Raw genomic sequence first — 17,132 nt, forward strand, 5'->3', positions numbered from 1 at the left:
ATAAGACTATATCCAGTTGCTCAGACCTCTCTAATCCCCTCCTGATCAGCTTTGAGTAACAGTTTTTTAACTTCTGTCAGGTATTTCACTCCTCGACAGGCCAGGATAATAGAAGAGCCGTCCATCCAGCGTATAACGGCTTGCCTACATGTGCGAATTTGGAGTTCAATAAAGATAGGTCTTAGGTAATATCTCCTCCAAGCCGTAACTGCTGGACAAACGCAAAAAAGGTGAGTTAGGGATTCATTTTGGTAGCTGCACAGGCGACACTGGGGTGTTTGTTTGGGTTGTTTCCAAGACGGCCGTAGATCTTTCGAAGCGTGCAAACCCATCCTGTAGTTTATGTAAGACTTCTTTAGGTGCCAGCTAAAGTGGGATGTTAGGTAGGCTTGAGGTTTCAATACTTTGTAGGAAGAAATAATTGTCCAACCGTGCCTACGTTTAGATGTTGCAATTTTGTCCTCCAGAAAGGATTTCTTTTTTGCTGCGTCATTTATCACCTTACTAAAAGTTGTTTTTTCTTGACTTTTTTCCCAATCTGCTTGTATTTCAAGGACAGCCAGGCAGGTTCTCAGGTAACTTCCCCATAAGTTTGATGGGTCCAGACCTGTCTGGGGCTTAATTTCCTCTCAACATAGTCTGTCCATTGAATCTGGTTCTGCAGATCGGAATTTGTTGCAGAGCTTTAGGAACCCGCTCATGCTCCGAAATTTTTGATTTAGAAGGCCGAATTCCAGCCGGACTTGAGATGGAGAGGCTGACTTTGGCAAATTAAAAACGGCTTTATAGATCCTTGTCTGGAGATCATTGAGTAGCTCCACCTCTTTACCACACCAGGTGACTAAGCCGTATGACAAAGTAGGCATACTTTGTGCTGACATTACTTTTAGAAGATGATTATTATTTGGGCAGTCCAATTTAGTTTTTAGTTGCTGGTAAGCAAAGATTAGAGACTGTGCTTTTGCTTTGGTAACAAGTTTATGCTCCTTATAGGATGTACCCTGTCCTATTGTGATACCGAGGTATTTATATGAACCTTGCTCTTCAACCTTCATCCCTTTTACTGTCCATTTGAACTTAATTTTGTGTGAATCCACCAAACGGACAACCTTTGTTTTTCCTTTATTAAGTTCCAGATTTTCTTGGTCCAGGTAGGATACTAAGTTGTTGATAGCTCTTTGAAGGCCGATGGGAGTTTTGCTTAATAAAACAATATCATCCGCATACTGTAAGACGGGAATCTGCTTATTGGCCATTATCGGTGGGTGGCAGTCAGCTACTACCATGTGTTTACCAAGGTCTGAGAGGAACAAATTAAATAGGATTGGTGCTAACACGCATCCTTGTTTTAATCCTTGCTGCGTGTCGATGCTCGCTGTCGTACGGTGACCTTCGCCCAATTTTACTCTCGCCCAGGTGTCGCTGTGTAGGGCAGTAATCGCATTTAATAACTGATTCGGTAAACCCCATGCCTTTAGCTTTTTCCAGAGTCTCCCTCTATTTACTCGATCGAAGGCAGATTTTATGTCAATAAAACATGCGTACAATCGCGTTCTCCTTTTTTGCGCCTTTTCAGTTAGGATTGCAAGGATTGCCAGGTTTGTTATAGTGCCCATCCCTTGTCTAAAACCTGTTTGAAAGTATGCAATTATATTGTTGTCGTCCGTCCACTCCTGCAGCTGGGCGAGGAGGTAGGAGGCGTAGAGCTTGGCCTCAACATCAATTAAGGATATGAGCCTGTAATTACTTGGATTTCGACGGTCACCTTGTTTAAATATAGGATGTATTATGGTCCCTTTCCATGAGTCAGGGACTTCGCTGTGTGTAAAGATGCGGTTGAAGAGTGGAGTTAGGTTCGTCGACCAATAATCTGGGTCATCCTTAAAGAATGCATTGGGGAGACCATTTGGACCTGCCGCTCCTTCGGTTTTGAGCCTTAGTATGATATCGCGTAATTGTTTTGTGGTCGTCAGGGTGTTTTGATCACTGCCATTTTCTGCCTGTAATGGGTTTTGCGGAGCCAGGTTTCCCCGCTTCGATTTTACTTTCCTTTCTTCCATTACCAAAGTTGATCCTTGCGACCCTTCAATGGGCCCTATTGCCGTACTGGAATACATAACCCCCACATGCTCAATCCACGCTTCGGCTCCAATTCCGGGTTCTTGTCGGAGTCTTGCTCCCTTATTCAGGTTATTTATGATGCCCCAAAAGTCCCTGCTACTTGGCAATTTACTTGCATACAGTAAGTTTGACCAAATCGATTCCTTGTAAGCCATTTTAGCGTGCCTCAATGTTTTCTTGTAATGGCTCCTTAGTTCTTTCAATTTACTTTTAATTGGTTTATTGCCTAGTCTTGTCACTTGGGTTTGAATTCGTACCTCTCTTGAGATCCTGCTCTTTAGATCTCTCAGATTGTTACTGAACCAGGGATCCCTCCTGGAATTGGATCTTCTTTGACTGCCAGATGGTGCTGGAAATTGTCTGGTAATTGCGTGGACCAAATGTTCCCAGTTTTTTACACGATCTTCGTCTAGTTGTAACCCCAATTTGCTCACAAGCTCCCTTACCGTCTCTTGTATAATTTTCAGGTTTCCCCCTCGCCATTTCAGTTTCCGCAAGTTAAACCTTTCGGAGGGTTGTATAAGGGAGTTAATTTTTTTGGCCCATGTGATGGAATTAGACATTATTGTTATTTGAGGAAAATGATCGCTTTCTGTGCGCTGGGTGATACAAAAGGAGTCAATGCAAGTGAGTAACTCGTTACTGACGATGGTGAAGTCTATTTTTGATCGAACGTTACCACTCGAATATGTTATTGCCGCAGGAGTATCCCCCGTTGCTTTTCCATTCAAGATGGACAGTCCCAGATCTTTTATCTTTTTCCTTAGTGTTCGGCCTTCCTGGTTCCCTAACCTCCTTCCTTTTATTTGATCTTTGCTTAAGAGATTGCTGTTAAAGTCTCCAGAGATGAACATAGGGCAGTGTGCATAAGATCTTTGCAAAGTTTTAATCAGGGCCATTAAAATGGAGTATCTTTCTTGCTGGGTCTTTCTCTCAGGGTGTACATAAACGTTCATTAGTAGGAGTTCCCACTTTGGGTTATTTGAAGTAGATATTCCAGAGATTTTAATCACCTGTACCCAATTGGCCCCCACGTCCAGTTCTTTGGTTAACCACATATACTTTTGTGAGGTGTATAGTGACAGGCCTCCTCGCGGGTGACCAAAGTTTGAAAATCTTTCAGCGAGGATATGGTGTTCCTTGAATCCAGGGATTGCAACTGGAGTTAGGTTCCAGGTTTCCTGAAGCATGATTATATCTAATTGTTGATAAAAAGCTAGTGTTTCGTGGTCCTGGTCCATATCTTTGAACCCGTGAACGTTCCAGGAACAGATCGAAAGTTTGTCATGCTTTGTTCCCTCCGTGGTAACAACCAGCTTCTCTTCTCTTACGTTTAGTGTTGCCTCTTGGTTAGGTATGTTTATTATTTAGTACCATTGGCAGCCATGACCAGTCCAACCTGTCCAATATTCTGCTTCTCTTCTCGTGCGCGTTTGCTGATGTTGTGGCCCCCTTCACTGACAATGTTATGACTGGTGTAGTAGATCGTGCTCCTCGTATGCGTGTGTCCTGGTGCTTCCCGAGTGAGTCCTCCTTTTTTGTGTGTTTTGAACTGTCTAGGAGGGGGTAGGGATATCTTGGACATTTATGCGGCATCAGTGTGATTCCCCAGGCTCCGAATCTTGTTTTTACTGCGAATATCTTGTCCACTATTTCCTTTGAAGACCATGTTGTCACTGAGTGTTCAATATCAGGGTTTGACCCTTGTTGTTGAAATTCGAGAGCTGTTAAATCTTGCGAGGTGATTCCGTTTAATTCTGGAACGGCTTTAAACAGCTTTAGCAGGTTACCTCGGTTCAAAATGTCTTGCCTTCCCTTGGTTGCATATTCCGGCACAAATGTCAATTTTAGTTCAAATGCATCTGATTCCGTTTGAGAATACTTGGGAACTTGTGCGATTTCTTCTTTCGGAGATAACGAGTGATTAATTGTCAGTGAATTATGTACTCTGTTGGGGACATGGTTCAAGTAATTTCCGTGAGCCCTCTTAGCAATCATATCTGGGTTATCTAGTGTCCTTTTCCCTGTTGGGTCGAGTTCCAGTTCCGTGGTGGAGAGCATACATTTTCGTTCCATTCCTCTTGTAATGACCTTTATCAAGTTATGCTCGGAGTGGGGGCTATTTTTTATTTCCTGTGTCCACCTCTTGCTTTTTGGTTCGGCCCTGTTTCCTTGATTGTTCCTGGTGATACTTTCCTCTTCCAGAGGTGTAACTTTGTCTCCTCTATCTGTGTTTCGATGTTTTTTGCTACAGGGAGCATTGTTCTGGTCTATTCCCGTGATGTCAGGTCTTTCTACTTCTGTAACCGGGCAATGCTTTAACTTTTTTTTATTTATATGCAAATTAGAGGTGGAATAAACGGTGATGCGAGAACTTTCCTCCTCACTATTAAGTTCTTCAGAGGGCTTCACTTGAGCTGAATTAATTGTAACAAGCCCGCCCGGTGATGATTCCAACGAAACATTTTTTCTCGTTCGAGATGTTTTGATTGCAAAAATTGGAAATGTTTTTCCTGAAATCGGTATTTCTTGCTTTTTATGCTTCAACCTGGCCTTCCTTGCACGTTTTCTCTGCCTTTTTGTGAGTTTCATGGACGGAGAAATCTCAAAGGCATTCTGTGTTGTTTCCAGTGGTATTACTGTAATGTCTACTTGGTCATCGAGTTCCGCTTGCTCGTGATTTCCTTTGCCTTCACTGTCTAGGCTTAGGTTTACGTTATTACATGTTCTGGGTTCCTTCGTGTCTGTCCCGTCTACAATTTCCGTATTCTGTTTTTTTTTTTTATTACTAGTTAATTTTGTTGATTTTACCACCTCTAAAATGTCCATCAAAATATTGGGGAGACTTGCCAGTTTCTCTATTATTTTCCCACATCCGCAGTCGGGGTGTTGTTTATCTGTATTTCTTTGTTGGTCCGAGATTCCCATTTGTTTTAATAGGGATGTAATCAAATCCATTTTGGAATTAATGCTGGAAATGTGCGTGGCAATGAGGTTTATAAGGTCTATTTGTACATCCATTTTGTCGGATTGAAAGTTCAATGCCTTTATTGCTCGATCTAATGAGCCGAGCAAAGACTAGCTCCACTGCATGCTGGGGAGTGGTTCACTACAATTCCCTGATTCCCCTGGTACATGATCTATGATGCTGACTGATGATATTGTTATTGGTGCTGACGAATTCAGTTGGATTGCTTTCGGCACTGGGGTAATACTGTCGTTTAATGTTATCCCATGTGGGTCGATGCTGGGTTCGTGTGTTCGTGGGGTTGATGCCGCCATTCCCAGCCTGCTCTGTTGTGCTCCTGGATGGTTGTCTGGTGGCGTGCAATTCCTTTTGGTTTCTTTTTGTGTGTGTTTATTTCCATAATTTCAAGTAGATTTGCATCGTTGGATATGGAGAAAGAGTTTAGCCAAGGGTCTGCCCCTGCTACTCTCTGCTTTTGCAAATCGCTTAATTTTAAAGGACCATCCTTGGAGTCGTCCCCAAATTCCATTTCATTTAAGTTTCCTCCAGGGTTTAAGTTACTGGGCTGTTTTTTACGTTTTATTTGTACCTCCATATGTTCCACGTTAGATCCCTTAGTTCCCTTGTGTTGATCACTTTTGTTCATTTCCCTTGTAGTTGCGATACATTTACTCCGATGGACCTGCGCTGTTACCGTAACAAGGTTACTCACTGGCTGATCCGACATTGAGTTCATAATGGTTTGCTTTCCGTCTTCAAGGATTGCAGGAGCATTTTGTCTGTCTGGGAGGATAGGGCTAGGGAGTTTGGCGGCCTCTGCTGTTGAAGCATAGATTGCTGCCATTGGGTCTTTTAAGAAAAAGAATTTTTGAATCCCGTGTTTCCTGTCTGGACTCACTACTGTTATATGTGGAGTGGATACTGAAACTAGTCTCGCTCTTACTTTTGAATCTACTCCCTTCAGGCTTGTGTATGGGGCTGCTTCAAAGGATTTCCTTGTTTTGACTTTTTTTGATCTTTTAGTTGTCGTCGTTTGTCTAATTTTCCCCGATCTCATAGTTCTGAGTTCCTCAGAGCTACTTCTGTTGTATGTATACCACTACCCTAATGGGCCCTGCTTTTTCTCTTACCGGGCTCGCTGCTGCTCCCGCCCTGCTGTCCCAACTTGGTCACTAGGTCACAGTTTGTTAATGAATGTTCTGAGCTCCTCGCCACCAGCATGCGAGGGCCCGAGCCTCTTACCTCTATAACTCCCAATCTACCGGTGCTCGGTGCTATTTTTTTGGCTCCTTCTGCTCCTTCTGCTGTAAAGGGCCAACGATGGGCCCACACGTGGGCCGAGCAAATTGTCCCCTACTCCTGTGGCAGAGCCAGGCAACTCACCGTCCTGAAAGGCACTCAACTCAACAGTGCCCTATGGTTCCTGCCGGGTCCTGGGGGCAGCACTGCTCCTGTTGTTCACAGGTGAACCTGAAGCCTTAACCACTGTGGCTCACCTCCGGCTCCGCCCCATTCTGCTCCGCTCCGATGCAGCTAGTGCGGCCCCCGCCTGCTTTCTCTGCCCTTCGTGGGTTCCGTGGGGGCCCTAGGGGATCGATTCCCACCTGACAAGTCCTGTCGGGTGAGCAGGTTTGCCGCAATACTGCAATACTGCAATGCTGCACGCCGCGTTGTCCTCCTCCGTGCTCCGCTCTGCTCCGTCCACCCAAGACTCTTGCACGAGGGCTCTCACGGCTCACTCCCCACTGCCCACTACCGTCACCCTCAGTGATCCCCTATTGCTTCCTTCCTAACCAAAGTATCCTGGCAAAGAAAAATGTCCAGCTCTAGCCAATCACCTTGAGGGGATGTTCCCAAGTGACGGTGGGTCCGCTTTCCTCTTTCCTCTACACCTCTCCACCTGCCCGCACTTCCGTTGTTACAGGACAAATGGTGGCTCGGGGAACACAGGCTGCGACGACCCCGCCTGCGAGCACCAGCTCCAACCCCTTCGCTCACCTGTCACTTGTCCTCACCTGCACCTGCTACAATTGTGAGGGAGCAGGGGAGCCGCTTCAACCCGCTCAACTCGGCTCCAAGCGCCACTTCAAACACCACTTCCGCGCTGCAGAGCTCTCCACTCCTCTCCTCTCCACTCAGGAGCGACAGGCGCTGGGCAGAGGCGCCATGCCACTCTTTTGGTGGCAACTTTCTGGCAACCGGTCCGCACCCGGGTGGCAAATCGCTGGCAAATCACTGGCAGCTGGTATCTGGCCCGCGTTGCGGCTCCCGTGGCGGCTACTGTGGCGCCCAGCTCACCGCTCACTCTGTCAGCTACCACTGCAGTCCCACCTCGGCTCTCAGGTCTCATCCGCGGGGGCTCCTCCTCTCGCCCCGACTCGGACCACCCGACCTCTCTAAAACTCGGCTGCGGCTCCTCCGCGGCACACACCGAGGGTCCGGAGCACCGAAACTGCAAGGGTAAAAGGGGGGGGGGCGGGGGTGAGAAGGGGGGTGCCGCCACAACCTCCGGTAATCTCCGCTCTGCTTTCCTCCGAGCACGAACGCTACCTGTGCTCTCACTGGCGTCTGGCGTTCGCAGCTCTCTGCTGCGCTCTACTGGTCAGTAACAAAAAACAGCCACAGGTTTTAAGTAGGCAGCTTGCACCAGCCGATTTCTCCTGTGAGCGCTACCTAAAACAGAACCAAGTACTAACAATGAAAGTATGGAAAGAGCTGCAGACTTCGCAGCTGGGGAACCAGGTTGGAGTCTTGGCGTCGGCTCAACATCCTGTGATTCTGGTCAAATCACTTAATCCCCTCTTGCCCACCATAAATGAATGTGGCCTTAACTGGTGCTCAAGAGCAGGTGTTGATGATTAAGTGCCAGTGCTGAGCACCAGAAAACACTAGCTCAAAGTAAGCACTGGGTGTAAATGTGTCCCTTCCCGCACAAAAACAACCTGACTTCAATGCAGGCACCCTTGCACCATGGTGCAAGGGTGCCTGCATTGGTGCTAGGTAGCAATTTATGTGCCAGCGCAGTGTAAGGGGACAAGGCATGCGATGTTGCAATGCGTGATAAAAACCACGCATACCATTACATCACATGCGCTTTTACAACGCATGTGATGTAATGTGTAATGGCTGCGGCGGCAGCTATCCATGTCGTTGTGAGGAAACTGCGGCACAACGACGTGTGCCAAGCAGTAAGGAGGAAGCAGGAACCGGGAGCAGAGACGGCGACGCTGGAGAGGAGAGAGGTAAGGGGGTTTGAGCTTGGGGTGGGGGTTACTTTTTTAGGGTTTAAGGTAGTGTCAAAGTAGTGTTGTAATGTTTGTGTGTTTTTTTTAAACGTTTTAGTGTGTCTTTTTGTTGTGTAGTGTAGTGTTGTAGCGTTTGTTTAGTGTATTAGGGTTTAGGGTAGTGTAGTATTTTTGGTTTTAGTGTAGTATAGTAGTGTTTGTGTAGTGTAGTGTAGTGTTGTAGTGTTTGTTTAGTGTAGTGTTTTAGGTTTTAGTGTAGTATAGTAGTGTTTGTGTAGTGTAGTGTTTTAGTGTTTAGAGTAGTGTTGTAGTGTTTGTGTAGTGTAGTGTTTTAGGGTTTAGGGTAGTGTTGTAGTGTTTGTGTAGTGTAGTGTTTTAGGGTTTAGGGTAGTGTAGTGTTTTAGGGTTTAGTGTAGTATAGTAGTGTTTTAGGTTAGTGTAGTAGTGTTTGTGTAGTGTTTTAGGGTTTAGGGTAGTGTAGTAGTGTTTGTGTAGTGCAGTTTTTTAGGGTTTAGGGTAGTGTAGTGTTTGTGTAGTGTAGTGTTTTAGGGTTTAGGGTAGTGTAGTGTTTTAGGTTTTAGTGTAGTTTAGTAGTGTTTGCGTAGTGTAGTGTTTTAGTGTTTAGGGTAGTGTTGTAGTGTTTAAGGTTTAGGGTAATGTTGTAGAGTTTGTGTATTGTGTTTTAGGATAGTGTTGTAGTGTTTGAGTAGTGTTGTGCATTAGGATTTAGGGTAGTGTTGCAGTGTATGTGTGTAGTGTTTTAGGGTAGTGTCGGGGCCGTGTAGGGTAGTGTAGTGTTATTGTAGGGAGAGGACTGGGGTCGGGGAAGGGTTGTGTACGGGTACTATATTAGTGTGTAGGGTAGGGTAGAGTAGAGTCCCTTATTTATTTATTTATAATTACACTTGATTAAGCGCGCAGCTACCCGGAGGTTTCCCGGCGCTAAAGTAAACACAAGGTAAGGAGACAGAAAGGCAGAAGCTTACATATCAAATAGCCAGGTCTTGATACCCTTACGGAAGGTCAGAAAACACCTTTCCGATCGAAGAAATAAAGGTAAGGAGTTCCAAAGAGAGGGGGCTAGCAAAGAAAAAGACCGACCACCCATTTTGGCTCTCCTGATTCGCGGTACTTTCACTTTATTTTGGGTAGAGGACCTGAGTGCGCGAGATGGAACATAACGCTGCACTAAAACAGATAGATAGTTGGGGGCTGTTCCAGTCAAGATTTTGTGCATGAGACACAACGCCTTAAATTTAGTCCTGTTCTCAATACGCAGCCAATGCAGGTTGCGCATGTGAGACGAGGTCGAAGTTCTAACAGGAAGGTTACAAATAAGGCGAACCGCCATATTTTGTACCACCTGGTATTTCCTAGTTACCTCCTTACTGGCACCCAAGAGTAAGATGTTCCCGTAGTCCAGGCGTGAGATGACAAGCGCCTGGACTACCGTCCTCAGGGTGTCAGCAGGCAGCATCCACCTAATTTTCCTCAGCCACCTAATGATGTTGGTACAGGTGGCGGATACTTTCACTACATGCTGCTTAAAGGACAGTTGGTTGTCGAGGAGGACTCCAAGATTACGAGCATTCGTAGTTGGAGTAGGAAGAGGACCCATCTCCGGAGGCCAGTGCTGTGGGCCCCTTACCTTGCAAACTTTTACCACGACTATAGCTTTACCACGCATGCTTTTGCGTTGTAATGGCATGGTTGGTAAAAGAATAGCCGTGGTAAATGTATGCGAGGTAATGACATGTCGTTGTCATTACATCGCGTAGTAATACCCGTGTTGTAATGGCAAGCGTGGTATTGGTATGCAATCTAATGACATACATCCCTTGGGGGGACCTAACATGGGTGGTGTGGTGAGCAAAAGAATGATGGATTTTACCCAGATCCTTGTGGCTGGGGGGTGAATGTTTGCATTGTCCAACATTCTGTCCATCGATTATTCCTTTTGCACATGTCGTCCTAAGTGGGAAGGCCCTTCGGCCATTTCCAGAGTGCCCTGGTTACCAATCCGACCCTGCTTTGACTCTCCGCTCTACAAAAAGCGCTGTGAATTTGCCTTCCTATTGGTCTTGTCCTCTAATGCTGTTCAAAACCCTACTCAGATCAGAACCCAATGCTTATTATAACTTTCAGAAAACACTAAAATGTGCTCTCTTTCTGTGTATTTTTTTTATCTGCCCCAGCAAAGCAATTTTGAAGAGTGTGCTACATATATTATCCCATTCATTCATTATTCGATTCACTCAAGCTATAATGTGTGCTACTATGGCCCTTGCACTTCAATACCATATAATTCTTTTTTTATTTCAAACGATTTTTATTAGAATTTTTTTTACATAATCAGTACAGAGAGAATGAAGGCAATACTGGCCATGTTATAACGCCGTTGGGGTTACAGTTGGCGTACAGTATATGGTTAGACATTTAGACGTTGGGTAGGCATTTACGATCTATGGCGTTTGCAGCCTTGATGAGCAATTAAGATGTGACACATCTCAAAGCATGCTTGCATGGCAGCTAGCCCATTAGGCCACAGTAGGGCCGAGAATCTTGAATTTGATCCTGGCTTCTGCAAGGGAGCCAGTCAATCCCTATAAAGTTGAATATATGTAATGCCTGTTTTTCCTTCCACTGAAACATGGAATAATAACGATAACGGTGAAGCGCACCCACTCGTCTACTCATACAAAAAAAACATGAAACAATGTACGTGGAAAAGTTAGCTATAGCGCTTTCGTTTTTAAGACAGTGCTGCCACCTACTGATCAGATATTGTAAAATGGTAAAAAGACAAGTTACATCATTATTTCAAATTCAAATACTATTTTTTAACAACCACACATGTCTGCACTAAACAAACGCCCGCGCGCACACACCTTGCAGTTTTGCAAATCTCAGTCTTTGGCTGTCATAGGTTATTAAGGGCCTTGAAGAAGCTGCCAGCACTCCAATGGGAGTAGACAAAGATTGCAGTCATCACCAAAAAAAACTACTTTATCTTAAAAGTATTTTTTGTATTTCGCTTACGGCCGTACCACCCTAAATCCACCCTATTCCGTCTGCTTTTAGAAGGTAAGCTTGGTCGGGCTTGATTAGTACCTGGGAAAAATAAATATGTTTCGTTAAAAAAAAAAAAAATACTGATCATTTACAATTGTATCTATGTTTAAAGCTCTTTTATTGTTACAACATTGGCAAAGACAATAGTTATAGCTTTAATTTGCCAAAGCATGTAAATACAGACATTCACAAATGCTGTTTACAAAATAGATGTCAATAGGTATTGTAGACTCTGGATCCTGGACTGTGGCAGGAACACACTTTGCACAGAGCAGTCAAATTCTGCCCCTGTGAATGTTCTCCTTGTCGAGGGCTGGAGCTTGCATTTGCGAACATTCAAAAGAAAGCCATGGCTCTTTAGTGTAAGTATGGTCAAGTTCAAATGTTGCTGCATTACCTGAAGAGATGGTGTCTGGAGTAGCCAGCCATCCAGGTAGGGAAACACTGAGATCCCCTAAAGATGAAGGTGAGCCAGCAGGGGTCCCACCACCTTGGTGAAGCCTCTGGGTCACGCTTTGCATTACCAGCACGGCTTACACACTGTGCTCATCAAGCCGCTTGCCGAAAGAAACAAAGCAGAGTGAAGCTCCTAAAATATTTATACAAGCCGCACCAGGGAAACAATGTGAGCCCATCAGGGCAGTTCTTCCAGTGGCATGACAGCATGAGAAAACATATTCCCAAGAATTATTTTCCACATACCTTGGGGCAAATTTACAAGCTGCTTGCGTCACTTTTGTGTCATTTTTAACATGGGAAAAGTGACGCAAAAGTGGCGCAAGGGGCTTGTAAATCTACCACCTTGAGTCTAAAGAGACTATACAGGCGTCCCAACTCCTGCTGCTCCCACAATGGTCGCAGGTGCCACCACAGCCCAGGAAAACGGAGAAAGCCTGCAACAACTTCATGTGAGGTGAAAGCCCGGCAGTCATCTCTGTGTCCCCGGTATCCTGCCGTAGACAGGAAACAAAAGACGAAGTGATAAGTTAAGGCTAAATTATTATAGCCACTAGCAGAAGGCAGAGTTGGGTCAATAAGCGTTTCATGCATTATTAGCCTGTCTGTGGTTGGATACTACCTCATGTTGTTATGACTAGGTAGAGGACGAGAAACATAGAGGTAATAATACATCTTGCAGACATCTGCGCTGTCAAACCAGACTTAAGAAGGACCAACACTACTTTCTCCAGTCACCTGATCTACAAGGGAAACACAATATCGCAACAGTAAACAATCCTTTAGCGGAAAAGTAAAGGAATGGAATCCCCGTAGTTAGCACGCCCTCCAGGGTTGACTCTGGCCCTGATTACGACGAGGTGGGGAATAACGGGCGAAGTCTTTACTACAGCAAGTAAATGCTGACACCCCAGAGTGTGGCATTTTGCTGAGTGCAGTAAATATCTCTCATTTTGAGAATTTCTCTGGGAAATCAGTAATAACATGCAGTATCAGAACTTAACACAAATTTCCCCAGTATATTTTGGAAGATTTGACTTTTTAAAATTTGCCAAGGAAAAGTTGTTGGTTACTGTAATTATTGCCTCACTCAGAATTTTGATCCCTTTGCGAACTGTTTGCACATGGCAAAGACTTTACCCCCACCTTGTATTTAGAGTTTGGCAGGACACCACAGAGATGTTGATATTTTCTGGCAAAGAGACTCTTTTTTTTGATGCAGTACAATTATTGCTCTTTTGCTTTGGGCTGCTGGATTCTGGTCCAGAAAGATCAAAAATAGTATTCTCTATTAAGACGATACCACAACATGTGTTACAGCTTCTTTCTCTGTGGTGCATTTGCCAAGATAACAATGAAAGTTCCAGTGCCAGGAACACTCTTCACAGTGCTTCTCCTCTGGATGGAAAAGTCCATATTTATCAATGCTTTGAGTCGGCGTGGGTGCAACCAAAGGGGCTGCAAAGAGACTGCTGTAAGCTATAAGAGTGTTACAGCAAACAAATGATGGAAGGAATATTTGCAATGTCAGCATTCCGTCCATCATTTGTTTGCTGTAACACTTTTCACCCTAAGTGGGATGGGTATGCCCAGACGTGGGTCCCTTGGTCACTGAGCCACTGGATTCAAGCTAACCTGGCTGAATAAGGGTGACATACCCCGAAACTGGTCCCAGGATGCTTGTTTCCGGTCTATCGAGGACCTGGCCTGGCAGTTTGGTCTGGACTGTTACCATGAGGCACAGGGTCAAGACTGATTTGCATATGGCTGGGCCCAAACTGGGGTGGCTTAATGGACAAAAGAACAATGGATTTAACCCAGATCTTTTGACTGGGGAGAATGTTTGCATTGTCAGCATTCCGTCCATCATTTGTTTGCTGCCCCAGTTCAGACAAGGCCATATGCAAATCAGTCAGACTCTGTGCCTCATGGGAACAGTCCAGCCCAAACTGCCAAGCCATGCCATCCCTGGACTGGACTCAAGCTTCCTAGGACCGGTTTCTGGCATTACAGCCATCTTCAGCCAGGATTGCTTGAATCCAGTGGCAAAGTGAGCAAGGTACTCACGTCTGAGCAACCCTGCCAACTTATGGCGAACAAAGCGGTACAAAAGGGGGTGGTGATGGACGGAGCATCTGAACCAATCAAACACTCACACCCAGTCAACAGATCTGGGTTTAATCATTCACCGTTCTTTAGCCCATTCTGCCACCCCAGTTCAGACACGGCCATATGCAAATCAGTTTGCCACTGGATTCAAGCAAGCCGGGCTGAAGACGGCTGAAATGCCAGAAACCGGTCCCCGGAAGCTTGTTTCTGGTCCAGGGAAGGCATGGCTTGCCAGTCCGGGCTGGACTGTTTCCATGAGGCACAGGGTCAGACTGGTTTGCATATGGCCATGTCCGAACTGGGGTGGCAGAGATGGCTAAAGAACGGTGATGGATTAAACCCAGATCTGTTGAGTAGGTGTGAGTGTTTGATTGGTTCCGATGCTCCGTCCATCACCACCCCCTTTTGTACCACTTTCGTCGCCATAACTTGGCAGGGTATGCTCAGACGTGAGTCCCTTGCTCACTTTGCCACTGGATTCAAGCAAGCCGGGCTGAAGACGGCTGAAATGCCAGAAACCGGTCCCCGGAAGCTTTTTTCCGGTCCAGGGAAGGCATGGCTTGGCAGTTCGGACTGGACTGTTCCCATGAGGCACAGGGTCAGTCTGATTTCAGTCTGATTTGCATCTCTGAACTGGGGTGGCAGAGTGGGCTAAAGAACGGTGATGGATTAAACCCAGATCTGTTGAGTGGGTGTGAGTGTTTGATTGGTTCAGGTGCTCCGTCCATCACCTCCCCCTTTTGTACCACTTTGGCCGCCATAAGTTGGCAGGGTATGCTCAGACGTGAGTCCCTTGCTCACTTTGCCACTGAATTCAAGCAAGCCGGCTGAAGACGGCTGAAATGCCAGAAACCGGTCCCCGGAAGCTTGTTTCCGGTCCAGGGAAGGCATGGCTTGGCAGTTCGGGCTGGACTGTTCCCATGAGGCACAGGGTCAGACTGATTTGCATATGGCCATGTCTGAACTATATGAGAGCACAAAATTGATTTGCTCTTGAAAGAGGACATATTCACACGGTTGAATCCATTTTTCATTGTCTGGACCAAGAAGGTGTTACTGGGGCGGATCAACACAAACACCCATAGGTTTTCAGGCAAATTCTAATCAACTAGACAGACCAGACTTTGCGTCAAAAAGGTTTTTACATGCCAGCTCAGAGGTTGACACCAGTAGCAGGCCATTCTTTGTGGAGGTGGAGCTGCACGCTTTTTCCCCCTCCATGTAGCATTCTTCAAGTCTTAGTTTGCCCAAAACTGTCTTGTGGATCTCAAAGGGTGCATCATTATCTCTGTCAGTACATCAGCTTTCCAGTAATGAAGTAGTAAGGCTCTTATAGCCCCCCTCAGCTGCAGGTTAAAATCCAAGCAACTTTGTTAAAACACACTTGCTATGTTTACAATCTTACTTAGGGGTATTAAGCAACCCATGCCACCTTAGAGAACTGTGGATTTAGCTAAAGCAGGGGCTAGGAAGTTTAGAGTCCGGTCGAATACAAATATTCACCCATCTGCTCTGTTACATATGTACACTGTCCAGCCTGGGGATCAATAACAGGAGAGTTTATACAGCAGCTCTGGTGCAAGCTGTTTCAGAGCCCCAGTCAAAATCAGAGTTTGCCATGTGCCACATTTACCTACCAAGCAACTTGGTCAGTTTTGGAAGCAATTTGCTGTGGTCAGACACCATCTTGGGACCTCTTGTGTTGCAATCAAAATGCATATTCCTACAGTGGCCATAATATAGAAACAGCATTGCTGAACAGTTCATCTCTCAACTGATTACTGAAATGCTTCTCATTTAGATCTTCCCATGGTGGGATGATGTCTGTGACCGGGAGCCAAACAGTCCCCTGCTAAGATCCAACATGGCCCATGTTAAGAGGACAAGACAAAAACAGTGCATCACTCTAGCCGTTGGCCATGTATAGAAGACAAGAAGCAGCCTCCCTACAGCGTTTTATTGGAGGGGCCAACAGGAAGAGGGAGGATGGAAACACCGGAGACCACAATGGCTACAAGGAAGGAGAAACGTAGAGGAAAGTAGAGTGACGGATGCAGCAGCAAGTGGAGTGACGAACGCAGAGGAGAGTGGAGTGACAGATTCCAGAAGGTTTCAGGACCACCCCTAGGACAGAGAGAGAGCTGATACAGAGACTGAGGACATGGCAGGAGGTCATCAGGAACCTAGAAACATAACACACCATCGGCGACCTTAAGGAGGAAGGCCCTGAGGTCCCAACTGCCACGGCCCTAACCCAGGGAGGTAGCCACACGCAAGTGACCATCATAACGTCCACTGGGTGGGTGGAGAGGTTGGAAAGTTTGACAATGTTGGGCTTAGGAGGGATGGGAGAGGCACTATAGGCTGAAAAGGGTTGCACTGCTCAGCACAGACAGACGTGCCTAACAAAAATGAATGTGTCCTCATATAATGCAACTGGTGCTATGTTAAGCGCTCTGATAATCGATTCGGGTCAAGTTCGCATTATATGAAACTCTGTAAAAAAATAAATAAAAAAAGACAGTGGAAACTGTGCTGCCCCTAACCACCTAAACACTCATGGAGTTTGATATGGTGACAAGGGCACCTGGTGACGATGAACAGTTTGCACAACCATACGAGAAATACACAGACTCGTGTTTTTTTTCTCCTGGGGGCCGCTACTTTCAACAAAAGTTCAATGGGAAGATAACCACGAAGATAGAGCAAGACCACAGGAAACAGGAAGCTCAAGGTGGAACTCTTTCAGACTTTGACTATATTTTCCCAACATAAAGCTAATAAACATTAATACTTAAGAGCTGTGGGGTGTTCGCAGTTTGCAGCCTGTTACAGTGGTGGCAGAAGTGGGATTTTCCTGAGGCTGCAGTAATGACACAACCCATAACAGTGGAGGATAATGAGGAAAAGTGTTCTTCTGATCGGCATCATTTGTACTGGGACTCCATTGCTTTTTCATTGCCATCTCGTGTCAAACACTTCCACACGACCCACCTGGTCGTTTCTGCTGATGCCTGAGGAAAATCTAACTAACACAACAACAACCATCTTGCAGCCTGCATTTCTGCTCAGGAACTGTCGCACACCCAACCCCCCCCCCGTTCTTTGCAGTTCACCAGAAAACCACGAGACACTCACACCCTGTGTAAATTATTTGTTTT

At 45.7% G+C, this 17,132-nt stretch overlaps 1 long non-coding RNA gene across 1 annotated transcript in view; it reads left to right on the forward strand.

Annotated features, from left to right (window-relative positions):
* Positions 1–17,132, forward strand: part of LOC144782778 (uncharacterized) — a 93,322-nt gene that overhangs the window by 36,909 nt on the left and 39,281 nt on the right. The gene's annotated exons all lie outside the window — the stretch shown is intronic.

The sequence above is a fragment of the Lissotriton helveticus genome, chromosome 9, assembly GCF_964261635.1.
Source record: "Lissotriton helveticus chromosome 9, aLisHel1.1, whole genome shotgun sequence".
NCBI lineage: Eukaryota > Metazoa > Chordata > Amphibia > Caudata > Salamandridae > Lissotriton > Lissotriton helveticus.